The sequence below is a fragment of the Saimiri boliviensis genome, chromosome 4, assembly GCF_048565385.1.
Source record: "Saimiri boliviensis isolate mSaiBol1 chromosome 4, mSaiBol1.pri, whole genome shotgun sequence".
Lineage (NCBI taxonomy): Eukaryota > Metazoa > Chordata > Mammalia > Primates > Cebidae > Saimiri > Saimiri boliviensis.
Window position 1 is genome coordinate 140,330,066 of NC_133452.1, and position 13,412 is coordinate 140,343,477.

The 13,412-nt window shown below is 37.3% G+C and overlaps 1 protein-coding gene across 1 annotated transcript in view; it reads right to left on the reverse strand.

The window, feature by feature from the left end:
• Positions 1-13,412, reverse strand: part of GMDS (GDP-mannose 4,6-dehydratase) — a 632,017-nt gene that overhangs the window by 264,938 nt on the left and 353,667 nt on the right. The gene's annotated exons all lie outside the window — the stretch shown is intronic.

A 13,412-nucleotide genomic window follows, 5' to 3' on the forward strand; every position in this document is an offset into this window, starting at 1 on the left:
CTTCTCAAGGATATAGAAATAGAAATTTCATTTGACCCAGCAATCCCATTACTGGGTATATACCCAAAGAACTACAAACTGTTTTGCTATAAAGACACATGCATGCATATGTTCATTGGAGCCCTGTGTACAAGAGCAAAGACCTGGAACCAATCCAAATGCCCATCGATGATAGACTGGACAAAGAAAATGTGGCACATATACACCATGGAATACTATGCAGCCAGAAAAAATGATGAGTTTGTGTCCTTTGTAGGGATTTGCATGAATCTGGAAAACATCATTCTCACAAACTGACACATGAACAGAAAGCCAAACACCTTATGTTCTAACTTATAGGTAGGTGTTGAACAATGAGAACACGTGGACTCAGGGAGAGAAGCATCACACACTGGGAACAGTTGGGGGTGGGTAGGAGAGAGACAGCAGGGGGTAGTGAGGGAGGGGAGGGTGGGGAGGGAAGGGAGGAATAAAATGGGGAGAAATGCCAGATACAGTATGCACCTAAAGTAAAAAATAAATAAATTAAAAAAAAAAAAAGACCAAACACAATTAGAAAAGCAGCCTTTTCCTGCAGAAATAGAACTGATACAGAAAATAAACTTGAAATGTATACTGAGAACATGAAATAAATAAATAAGCATATAAAACAAAACAGGAGAAACTATATTTCACACCGTATTTTAACCCATTTGGAGCCAAGCCCTTGTCTTGAGAAATCTAACTTACCAAGACCCCTGACCCTGCCCCCCTGAAAAAAAATTGTTAGAAGATTACAGAGAATGAAAAACTGAAAACTAAGATCACTTAGTTTCTAGGAAAACAGAGGCTGAATATAAGTTTAAGAGATTTTGAACTGCCTAAAACACATCACCATAAATCTGTCATGTAGCCTTGTAAACGGCATTACTGATGTAGTCAAAATAAGTGAATCTGTCTATTTTAAACAGCAAAGATGTTTAAAGTACAAGGCAGGTATATGAGGCAAATCAATCCACACACACACAAAATGTTCTGTTTTCAGCAAACTTCTCATCTCTCATTCCAGATTTTCAACAGGACTGCTCCAATTCTCATCCCAGAAATCCAACTGAGTTTACTGGAAATAACAGGATTCAGATTACTCAAATGACCAACCGCATCTGCTTTCCTGCAAGATGCACAGCGGGATGAAGCAAAAGACATCACTCAAGATCTGGCAAGATGACCAACAGCGAGAGATCTGGTGAGAGTTACCAGTAGAAGGAAGCAGACAAAATCTTCCAGAACCACAGGCAACAGCAAGATTCAAAGTCTTGCAAGCTACAGTAAAAGTTATAGAGCTTTTTCCAAGATAAGGTCCTATGTCACCAATTCTTGGTCCACAAAAGATAATCTAAGTGATTTTTTAAAAATACACATATAAAGTAGGTTTATTTATGCTGAGTATTTTATTTTTAGAACTTCCTTTCTAAATCAGCTAAGGAAGCTACGGGCTTAAAAAAAGTGGTGTAGCATTTTCAAATGGGAACATACAGTTTATGCTGTCTAAATTAAGCATATTTAGTAGGCATCAGGGGTCTGAGAATTCTTCACGGCCCTTGGTCTCTCAGAGCTGGAGGCAGAGAAAACTGACGTACAATACTCAGTGTATTGAATCAAAGAGGTATTTAATTGGCTTTTTAAAATGGAGATATAATGTTGCTTTGAAATGCAAATACTGGTTAAAATTCTCAGTTTAGTTGAGCATGGATAAGGACATATGTGTGTGTGTACATAAGTACATCTGTATACACCCAAATATGAATAAATGGCTAGAATGAAATAAACCGAAGTGTAATCAGAGGTGCTCTTAGAATAGTATAAGTTAATCACAAGATTCCATATTTTGCAATTCGAGTGATCATGACACAGAATCAATTAAAAAGAAGAGAAAGAGAAATAATTAAATGAAGGACTTTGTATAGGGAGAAAAAAGAATTCTAAAATCCAGTCTTAAGAAACCCAACATTGTAAGCAGTATCTAGCAAAGGGTCAGTGAGCAAACACAATTATTACTGCTGATTGTTTAATAAGAACTAATGTAGCCACAGACAGGATATTTAAATTGTATGTCATATTCTCTTGAGGTCATTATCTAATGGATTTATAAGGATAAGGCAACAAAATAGAAAACTCATTGGTTATCCAAGTTCAGAATTCCCTGGTCTTTATACCTTTTAGGCTTAGCTCCAGTTTTTTCCATTGGTAAAACAGAACAAATATCTATCATGAGAGATTGTTGTGGGGATTAGAATAAACTGTGTATTTATTCTAATTAGCATGGTAGATATACTGGCCAGTACTAGCATGAGCCATTTCCTAGAGAACAGGACTACTCTTTTTGCAGATACACAATTTGTGACATTAAAAATAAATATATAAGTAGAACTCTATTTCTTTAAATATATATAATTTTATGGGCCAGGTATGGTGGCAATCACAGCAATTTGGAAGGCTGAGGTGGGCAGATCATGAGGTCAACAAATCGAGATCATTCTGCCCCACAAGGTGAAACCCCATCTCTACTAAAAATACAAAAATCAGCTGGGTGGTTGTGGCACTCGTCTGTAGTCCCAGCTACTTGGGAGGCTGAGGCAGGAGAACCACTTGAACCCACGAGGTGGAGGTTGCAGTGAGCTAAGATCACACCACTACATTCCAGCCTGGTGACAGAGCAAGACTCTGTCTTTTCTTTCCAGAAAATAATAATAATTTTATGGAAATCATAACTGTCCACTGATCTTTTTTATACACTGATTAATGGATTTTTAAAAGTTGGTAATAAAAAATTAAACAAATACCTTAAAGACAATTTGAATAATAAAAAGAACTTTCCACATATATTATAAAATCATAGATTTTAAAAGCTAGAAATACTCTCAGATATATGAGCTCACTCTAAAACCCTGTTTGGCTGAAAAAAACTTAGGTAAGTCTTTAATTTTCACACACATACATATTCAAAGAGCAGATACAGCACTACAAGTCAGCTCCCCTAGTACCTAACGAGAGGTATTTCCTCCTACTTAAAAATGTACAAATTATTTTGTAAATTGAGCCAAGCAATAAAAAAGCATCATCATTAAAACACGAATATACAAATTTTAACATTAATTTAAATACACCAAAAAGGAATTTTGACCCCATATACTTTGTTTCAAAGTTAACCAAATCAAGGGCATAAACTCACATTATTACATGTTTATTTAATCAAAACTAAATATTTCCCAATCATCAGAAAATAATTTATCTAGTTTTAATCCTAGTTCATTTAGAATAGATGGATAGAAAATGGCCACCTGCATAGTATTTATTATACAATTTTAAACTAGTAAAGGTTTTGATTTAATGTAATTACAATTAGAGTGAGAGCCTCCATTTAAAGAAAAGAAGGCATGAGTAAACCACATACAGGAACCTGAACTACTCAGTCATTTCCTTCCACACCATATATCTTATTTTTTCTACCAAATGTTCCCAAGTACCCAATCAAATATCTATGTGAAAAGCAGATCAAGACAACCATTCATTAAACTTATACAGTTGAGAACTTCCCCTGGGAGAATTATCTAAAGACCAAAACACTGCCAACAAAGGAAAACATGATATAAGAGGGCAATTTATATTTAACTCAAATGATCACACTCAATAAAAAGCACAAATCCCAGAGTTCTAAGGGGAGGAAATGATGTAGCGTCAACCAGGGAAAGTCTACAAATAGGACTGGTGGTCAGTTATGTCTTCACCAAAGTGGCATTTTTGCCAACAAGACTCTTGGCAGCTCTTAAGGGGCTAAGCTAGTACAATTGACCAAATATGGTGGGGAATGTGAAAACTTCGCAGATATTAGCATTTATTTTTGAGGCTAACATAACACAGTCCACAGGCCTGCCATCAGAGTCTGCAGCCATTAAGTGATAACTGAAGCAGTGGAATGCAAATAATCCATTGGTTCACATTAGTGTCATGCTCATTTATAAATGTTCCAAGTCCCCTTCTGGCCCTTAGGGTACCTCACTTGCTTTTTAGGGGCATAACCCATGGGCAGTATATTTTAAAAGGAGTTAAATTATGAGCACACCAGTTAGCAATGATTTACTCATTAAAAAGTGCATTAGGCTACGGTGCCCTGAGCTGCTCGACCTCATAGCTGATCACTTCTAAAATGCTTGAATGTACATTATTTATCTACTGGCAGTGGCCCAAGATTTATCTATTTCAGTCACAATGTTCTATCATTTATCTATACGCTCCCTAACTCAATGTTAAATTTTGAAATGCTGATTTAACTACAGGAGGAAACTACATTGAACTGAGTGAAAAATGAATGTAGCACTCTGATAAAACAGGAGATATTTAAGCAATCTGGCACCTCTCCTCTGAGATGTTAAAAGGATGTTTTAAGTAATTAATGAATTTAAGGGGATAAAGCCCTTGTTATAGAGAAATAAGGTCAGAAGCCTTAGAGCACTTGACCCAGAGATGCCATTTTGGACTTCTGATTCTGGAAAAGAGTAAAACTCTGTAATTTATTAGAAAAGCCTAGATGGAAATTAATTTACAGCCTAGTTATCTCCATGTTACAGAGATAAATATAATTATTTCTCATTTTGAAGTTGAAAAAGAAAAGCTATCTTAGAATAAGTGGATTCTCCCCCTCACTCTCTGGTTCTGCTTGTTTATCTTTATCATATATCAAATTAATGTGCCGCAAATCCCAGTAAAGAAGTGAAATGTTTAATCTGAACTTTATTTCACTTCCTCATACCAAGGCAGAGTAGGAGAAACCATGGGAGGGGTATATCTAAACTGACATTGGCTGGAGACTACAAAGGCAAAAGAACAAAGCAGTGTTTCCATAGTGTTAAGACGCTATGCTTTCGTTTATAAAGATTACGATGGAAAATGACGTGGCGATGTTGTGATTGTTCCTTGGTCTCTGAGTTCCCGAGGTATCAGAGGACAGAGTCCACGCTGTCAGTCTGTGGGCTGCCCGCTTCCCATGTTTAAGTGTCTGATGTTACCATCTTCTTGCTATTTTCTATGGGACATCACTCCTTCTCTGGTATGGAGAGTGAAGACCACAAACCTTGTTTAAACTACTGCAGTGGCAGGCTGGCCTGGGATACCATGCTGCATCCAGCTGCATGCAGAGGGGCCAATTCTACCCTTTCCTCTTGTTCCACAACTCAAAACAAAGGAGTCTTCTGAACTCACTAGGCCGCAGGGACACAGACGGAGTGGTTCCCAGACCGCTCTGATTACTGCTGTCTGTAGAAATGTGAAGGGCAGGGTAAAGTAAAGTGACTGAGCCGGGAATCACAGCATGCTATTCAATCTGAATGTTTCTGTAATTCATAAAAAATTTCCTACTTGGTCATTTGTCTGAGAAAAGAAGAAAAGTTATGATTTTCTTCCTCCCCTCCTCCCAAAAGGTAAAAGCAATGCCAGGAATGTCCCCTTAAAATAGAACATTAATTTCCAACTTCAAGAACTTAGCATATTGCCATCAAGTTCAATCTCCATTAGAAATCCATTAGGGTATATACTTTTAGGACCTATCAAATCATTCTTTCTCAGTTGTGTAATTCTGTTGGAATTTTACTGTAACAACTAAATATCAATAAAAAATGATAATGATCAGAAATGACACAAATACTATTCTGTGATAAGTCAAAAAACATCACATATCATAGATGGAAATAAAGCATAAATCAGAGACCCTGCTGCTGTGAAGGCAAGTAGATTTTCTATTATTAAGACATTTCATTTAAAGAGGCCTATAAATCTAACAGTTACTTTATTAATAGCATTCTCAATAAAAAATAGACTATTAGAATTACTAACAGCATTCTCAATAAAAAATAGACTGTTAGTACACCTTACTCAGCAGTTCTATAAGGAACAATAACCACTTTACTTATTTCATTTTAATCAATTACACTGATTTTTAAAAATCAAGAACAAAAACAGTATTTATCTTATTATATTTATCAACACCAGTGACTCAGGGAATAAACACTGAAGTTTCCATGTCAGAAGTAATAATGTCTGGTTATTATAAGAAGAATTAGATTTGATTCTTTCAGCAAAGACTAAACTTTATCCCAGCAGCTCCAGGCTTTAATCTGAAAAATAATTAAATTAGTAGAGCTCATTCTTATTGGTTAGCGCTCATTAACAATTAGCAGATTTTTTTTTCCTTATTTGCATTTAGCATTTTTATTCTGAGTAGCAGTAAAAGTGGCAGCAACTGCTGCTGCTACTTCTTCCAATGGCTGAGCAAACTTACAGATGTGCCAGGCTCTGCACTTACACAGATGTTTTCATTTATTCATCTTGACCACCACATGACATAAGTACTTTTATCAGACCCATTTCACAGATGAGAAAACAGACATGCGGAAAGAGGAAGCAACTTGCCTTGGATTCAAACCCACAAAAGTCTACTGTAGGATCCTGTTCTTTACCATTTAGCAGCTATATATATCATTCAAGAATACCTTTTCAATAATCTTAACAAAAATCTTGAAAGTATAGGTATCATTACCATTTTAGAGATGACAACACATACTTGGAGAGGTTTACGAAATTTTGCCAAAGCTGGTAAGAGGCAGTGCTGGATTCTGAGCTCAGGGTACACTGTGGGCATCTTACAAATACTCCAGGTGTTAGAAGGCCACAGATTTGGAAACACTTTACACAATTACGAGTTATCAGTGTTTCTAGGTGTATTTTACATTAAGTAAAAAACCCAAATTTACACTATAATGTTCAGCTACCTCCAAAACAGGAAGAAGGCACTGGGAGGGAGAGAATGGGGCATCACATGTTTCTAATACCTGGATCCAGAGTTTTATTCCGTTATGAATTTTCTTCTGCTCTGCCTTCATTATCTATCATTCATCATTCTCTACTGGTTCCTTTCCTTCTGCCTTTAAATCTTAAGATTTGCCCTTCTAAACAATGTCATTGGCATTAGCAAGAACAAAACCTTTCTTCGACCGTCAGCAAGTTATCCTTTCTTTTTCCTCCCAAATTCCTTAAGAACTACTCCGTACAGGTGTCCCTCAGTCTTTACAGAGGATTGGCTCCAGGATCTCCTGGAGATACAAAAATCCAAGAATGCTCAAGTCCCTTATGTAAAGTGGCACAGTATTTGCATATAACCTACATGCATTCTCCTATATACTTTAAATCATCTCTAGATGACTCAAAATACTAAATGCAATGTAGATGTTATGTAAATAGTGGCACTTATTTTCAGTTTTTAGGTTTTTTTTTTTTTTTTTTTGAGACAGAGGCTCTGTGGCCTAGCCTGGAGTGCAATGGTACAATCATGGCTCTCTGCAGCCTTCCTGACTGTCTGGGCTAAGATGAGCCTCCCACCTCAGCCTGCCAAGTAACTGGGACTACACGCAAGTGCCACCATTCTTGGCTTTTTTTTTTTTTTTTTTAAAGAAATGGGGTTCTTGCTGTGTTGCCCAGACTGGTCTCAAACTCCTAGGCTCAAGCTATCTTCCCCACATTAGTACATTTTCACACTGCTATAATTACTGAGACTGGGTAATTTATAATGGAAAGAGGTTTAATCGACTCACAGTTCAGCAATGCTGGGAGGCCTCAGGAAACTTGTAATCATGGCGGAAGGTGAAAAGGAAACAAGGCACCTTCTTCACAAGGCGGAAGGAAGGAGAATGCCGTAGGAATGACCAAACACTTATAAAACCATCAGATCTCATGAGAACTCACTCTCACAAGAACACCATGGGGGAAAACACCCCCATGATCCAACTACCTCCACCTGGTCTCTCCTTGGCACATAGGGATTATGGGGATTATAATTCAAGATGAGATTTGGGTGAGGACACAAGCCTAACCATGTCATTCTTCCCCTGGCCCCTCCCAAATCTCATGTCCCTTTTATATTTCAAAATCAATCATGCCTTCCCAACAGTACCCCAAAGTCTTAATTCATTCTAGCATTAACCCCAAAAGTACAAGTCCAAAGTCTCATATGAGGAGACAAGGCAAGTCTCTTCCACTTAGGAGCCTGTAAAATCAAAAGCAAGTTAGTTATTGCCAAGATACAATGAGGGTACAGGTATTGGGTAAATGTTCCCATTCCAAATGGGATAAATTGGCCAAAACAAAGGGGCTACAGGACCCATGCAAGTCTGAAATCCAGCTGGGCAGTCATTAAACCTTAAAGTTCCAAAATAATTTCCTTTGACTTCATGTCTCCCATCCAGGTCACACTGATGCAAGAGATGAGCTCCCACGGCCTTGGGCACTCCCACCTTGGCCTCCCAAAAGAGGGCTTGGATTATAGGTGTGAACCACTGCATGTGGTCAGTATTTAAAAAAATTTATTATTATCATTTTTTGCTGTACTGTTTTTACTGTAGAATCCATGGATGCAGAACCTGCAAAAACTGAGGGCTGATATGCTTCTTTCCTTAAGCCTTCATTCACCTTCCACACACTGATTAAAACTTTTTATGTGGCTTCCACCTGCACTGCCTCGATATAGAAAAACAACTAACGCCCAAATATCAAGCTCAGTGGCATGTTGGGTCCTTCCATGGCATTTCCCTTTGTGACTGCCTATTCTGTAAACCTGCCTCTCCTCCTTCACTTTGATTATTCTGTGCCATCCTGGTTTCTTCCTTATCTCAGATCATTCTCCTAACTTCTGGGTCCATAAAAAAACAGCCATGCTCCCAGGTTCTGTATTCCAACAACTTTATGCTCTCCCTCCATAATCTCCCTGGACACCTGATTCACTTCCATGGCTCACCTACTCTTCTATGCAAGGAGCTTCACGTTTCCCTCTGGCACAGACCTCTCCCCCAAGTTCCAAACATCCACTGGACTTTACCCTGGCATTTATTCTTGGTTTCTTAAGATTTTTTACTACTATAAAAAATCTTCATTGATATATAATTCACATACAATTCAACTGATTTTAGTATGCTCAGGGAGTTACACAACCATTACCACAACCTAAGTTTAGAATACTTCATTACCCAAAAAGAAACCTTGGATCCATTAGCAGTCATTCCCCACTTCTGGTACCTAGCCTGTGGCAACTACTAGCTACTTTCAGTGTCTATGGATTTCCATATTCTGGACATTTCATATAAATGGAATCATATAATATGCTGCCTTCTGGGTCTATCTTCTTTGACTTAGCATAATGTTTTCCAGGTTCATCCATGTTGGAGCATCCATTAGTACCTCCTTCTTTTTATGGTTGAATAATATGACACAGTATGATGAATCACATTTTATTTGTCCATTTATAAATTAATGGACATTACTCCAACAAAAGTTCCATAGTTTGGCTATTGTGAATAATGGTGCTATTAAGATTCCTGTACAAGTTTTTGTGTGGACATATGTTTTCATTTCTCTTAAATATGTGCCTATACTGAACACTGAGAAACGGTCTAATTGCTTTATGAAGTGGCTAAGTGGTCTTACATTATCAATGTATGAGAGCTGCAATTTCTCCATACCCTCGCCAATACTTGTTATGGACTTTTTTTTATTACAGCCAATCCAGTGGGTGTGAAGCAGTCTTTCCCTGTGGTTGTGAGTGGCATTTCCTTAATGACTAATAATGCTGTACATCTTTCCATGTTCATGTCCTTTCGTGTCAGCTGAATGTTTCCTTTGGAGAAATACCTATTCAAGTCCTTTGCCTATTTTTGATTAGGTTATTTATCTTCTAATTCTTGAGTTATAAGAGTTCTTTATATATTTTGGATACTGGCCCCTTATCACATATATGACTTGCAAATGTTCTCTCCCATTTCGTAGGTTGCTTTTTTACTTTTTTGATGGTATCCTATGAAAACAGTCTTTAACTTTGATGGAGTCTATTTTATCTATTTTTCTTTTGTTGCTGGTGCTTTAGGTGTTATATCTAAGAAAGCTATGACTAACTAAAGTTCAGGAAGAGTATCTCTCACCTATGTTTTCAATCAATCAGCCTTGGAAACCTGGAATCTGCCTGTAACATACCTTTTACCAAAGCCCACAATAAATTCCACTTTTAATTAAGCTTTTAACGCTTCATATGAATTACTTAAAAATAACAGACACAAATTTAGCAGGGTAGATTTAGGTTCAATGGTGTTTTCGAAAAGAAAGTGTTACCATTTTTTACCCCAGCCATGTCATTGTGAACAGCTGATGCCTCAATTTTGACACTTACATTTCCAGCTAGGATCCATTTTGAGTTTATTTTTGTGATGTTCTTTCCCCACTGATTTGTCTTGGTACCCTTGCTGAAAATCAACCAGTTACAAATGCATGGGCTTATATTTTAAAAATCAACCTTACTTTCTTTCACAAAGCCAACTCATGACTTGTAATGGTATTGCCATCTATTCTCCTGGTCTGATATATAAAGTCACCTTTGATTCTTTCCTTTCCTGTGCCTCTCACTCACAGGTATCAGTTAAACCACATGGTTTCCATTTCCACAAGTTGTTTTCACTCATCCTTTCCTCTCCATTTTCAGTGTCATTGTATCAAATCAAAGCCTCACTACTGCTGTCTTCAGAAGGGTTGAGAACTAAATTTATGTCTAATGGGCATACTGTGCTGTCACAGATCCAATCTACTGTACCTCTAATGGCCAAAGCAGAGGAGTTTAATGTCCTGGGATATGAAATAAGCTGGTGCTGTGAATGGCTTTGTCAGAACAAAGGCCCAGACCATTCATATTCCAGACTAATCCCTGAACTTCTAGAATCGATTATGCTAATTTGGAGAACTGTTAGGGGCAATTCTGGAAGATAAGAAAATTTCCAAGTTATTTAAAAGAAACTGTCATTTAGTATTAGGTATTTGATTTCCCAATTTAACCAGAGAGGCTAATTTTTAAACTTGGTTACCACTTCCTTAGTGTTGGGTCAAGATGAGGATGAACCACTAGGACAGTCATTCTCAAAATGTGGGAGCAAGAGTAGCAACATCAGTATCTCCAGGGAACTTGTTAAAAAAGCACATTCATGGGTCCCACCCAGACCAACTAAATGAGAACTCTGGGAGGGAAGATCAAAATCAGTGTTTTAACAAGACTATCAGGTCATTCCTATGCACACTAGAAGTTTGAGAATCACTGGGCTAGAAGACAGATGAGGATCCAGGGCTGAGGTCAGATGACAACATCAACACCTCTTCCAGATGCTGAAATGGTGAAGGAGGCCACAGAATTTCACAAATCCTATGGACTGTAAATATTCAGTAGTTATGCCTTAATGATATGGCTATGCATATAAATTGTTAGGATCCCTGCTTAACTTCTGAAGGTATCATAGGCTTTTGAAATTATTCAAAATTCAATGTTCTCTTAAGAAAAAACTATAAATGATACACAAATCACATATAACAGAAACAACATAATAGAGATATAAGTAGCACCTATCATTAAAGTATGTTCATACTTAAATATGACATTGCTTTTCTCTTGGGGGTGACTCAAATACATATCCAAAGAGAAAGCCGTAACACGCATACAACTTTTACCTAGAAATATGTCCTCCCTAGACTTGAAAACAATCAGCCTTGGGAATCTGGAATCTGCTTGTCTGTAGTGCATTTTGGTAACAAATCTGTTACCAAAGCCCACCATAAATCCACTTTTAATTAAGCTTTTTTTTTTTCTGAGATGGAGTCTTGCTCCTCTGCCAGGCTGGAGTGCAGCGGCACAATCTCAGCTCACTGCTGCCTCCCTGGTTCAAGCAATACCTCAGCATCCTGGGTAGCTGAGATTACAGGCGCCTGCCACCTTGCCCAGCTAATTTTTGTATTTTTAATAGAGACACGGTTTCACCATGTTGGCCACGCTGGTCTCAAACTCCTGATGTCAGGTGATCTACCCAACTCTGCCTTCCAATGTGCCGGTATTACAGGTGTGAGCCACTGCACCCAGGCCATCTCTATTCTCTTACTCTTGCTCTGCTTCAACCTTCTCCATCCTCTTTTTCATTCTCAGTTGCCGTTTTGAGCTTTCTTCACAAATTGAATCCTGTTTTCCAAATTGGCCAGTGAAAAGTTTTTGCCATGCTGAAATCATTTCCAGAGCTAAAACGGGAAAGCTGAGGCAGTCGGGCCACCTCCAGCTGGCTGGAATGCGGCTGCAATAAAAGGCATGTGAATAAGGTGTATTGAAGCTATACTGGACTCGTGTGAAGGGCCGTTTATTCAGAGGGGGTGGAGGTGAAAGGAGAGAAATTAATGAACAGAAGAAATTAAATTAGCTCAACCACGCCTTTTAAAAATATACTGAAAAATAACTGACCTGCCATGAACCTTTTTACAAAAATGGATACCTTTGGGTTTATTCTTTGCCAATCCCCCTGGCGGAAGGCGCTCCTGAGTTAGATAAGAAAGAGCCTGGAGGTGGCTAAGGAAAATCTGGTTTCTCTTACTGCAGCCAGAAGGATGGAAGGCACAGTTGGGAAAGTCAATACGCAGCTGAGAGACAAGAGGTCACCGGAACTGATGAAAATATTTAATTAACTAATCACAGAATACCTGACACAAAAATAAACATGCCTTTTCATCTTAGCTATCACATTTTTCTTCAACAAAATGAAAAGAAATCATGACCTATGATGTTCTTGAAAAATTATTGATCAATTTATGAGCCTAATGCTTTAATTGATTGTAATAATATTTTACTCACACTTCTAATCTGATCTTACTGCCACCCTGAGAAAAGCTACGGGGAATTCCAATAGAAGAAGGATGGTGTAGTTATAAGCAAAAAGGTCTTTATACTACAAGTATTCTTAATATTTTATGTTATAGGTATTTATATTACATTTTATATTATAGGGGTATTTAATAGGACAGTATTAATATATTAATTGTGGAAAAGTATCTTTAAGTAACCTAATTTTAATATTAAAACATTTAATAATATTAAAACATTAATAGAATAGGGAATACTGCTATTAAATATCTTAAATGCTCTTTTAGGGCTTTCTTTACAGTTTCAAAGTGAGAGTATGCATTTATCTCATTTTCACCTAAATCTGTCTTATATACATAGAGAGTGAGAGGTTATACCTATTGTTTTATTTCCACAATTAGATAACAAGTAATGGAATAAACATCAATCAAGTATCACAGGATATTTTGTCAAAAGCATTAGAGAGAAATGAGATAGTAATAAAAACAATCATTTTTTTAAAAATTATGTTTCATATAAAAGACTGCGCTCCATGGAATTTGGGGATTACATCTAAAAGTACTCTTAAGTATGCCCCCAATATCTATAGATACTAAGATCAAAGCAATAGGCATTTAGGAAATATTTACTAGTTGAGGTATGGGATTTTACTTTATAACCTAATGAAAATCTTACCCCC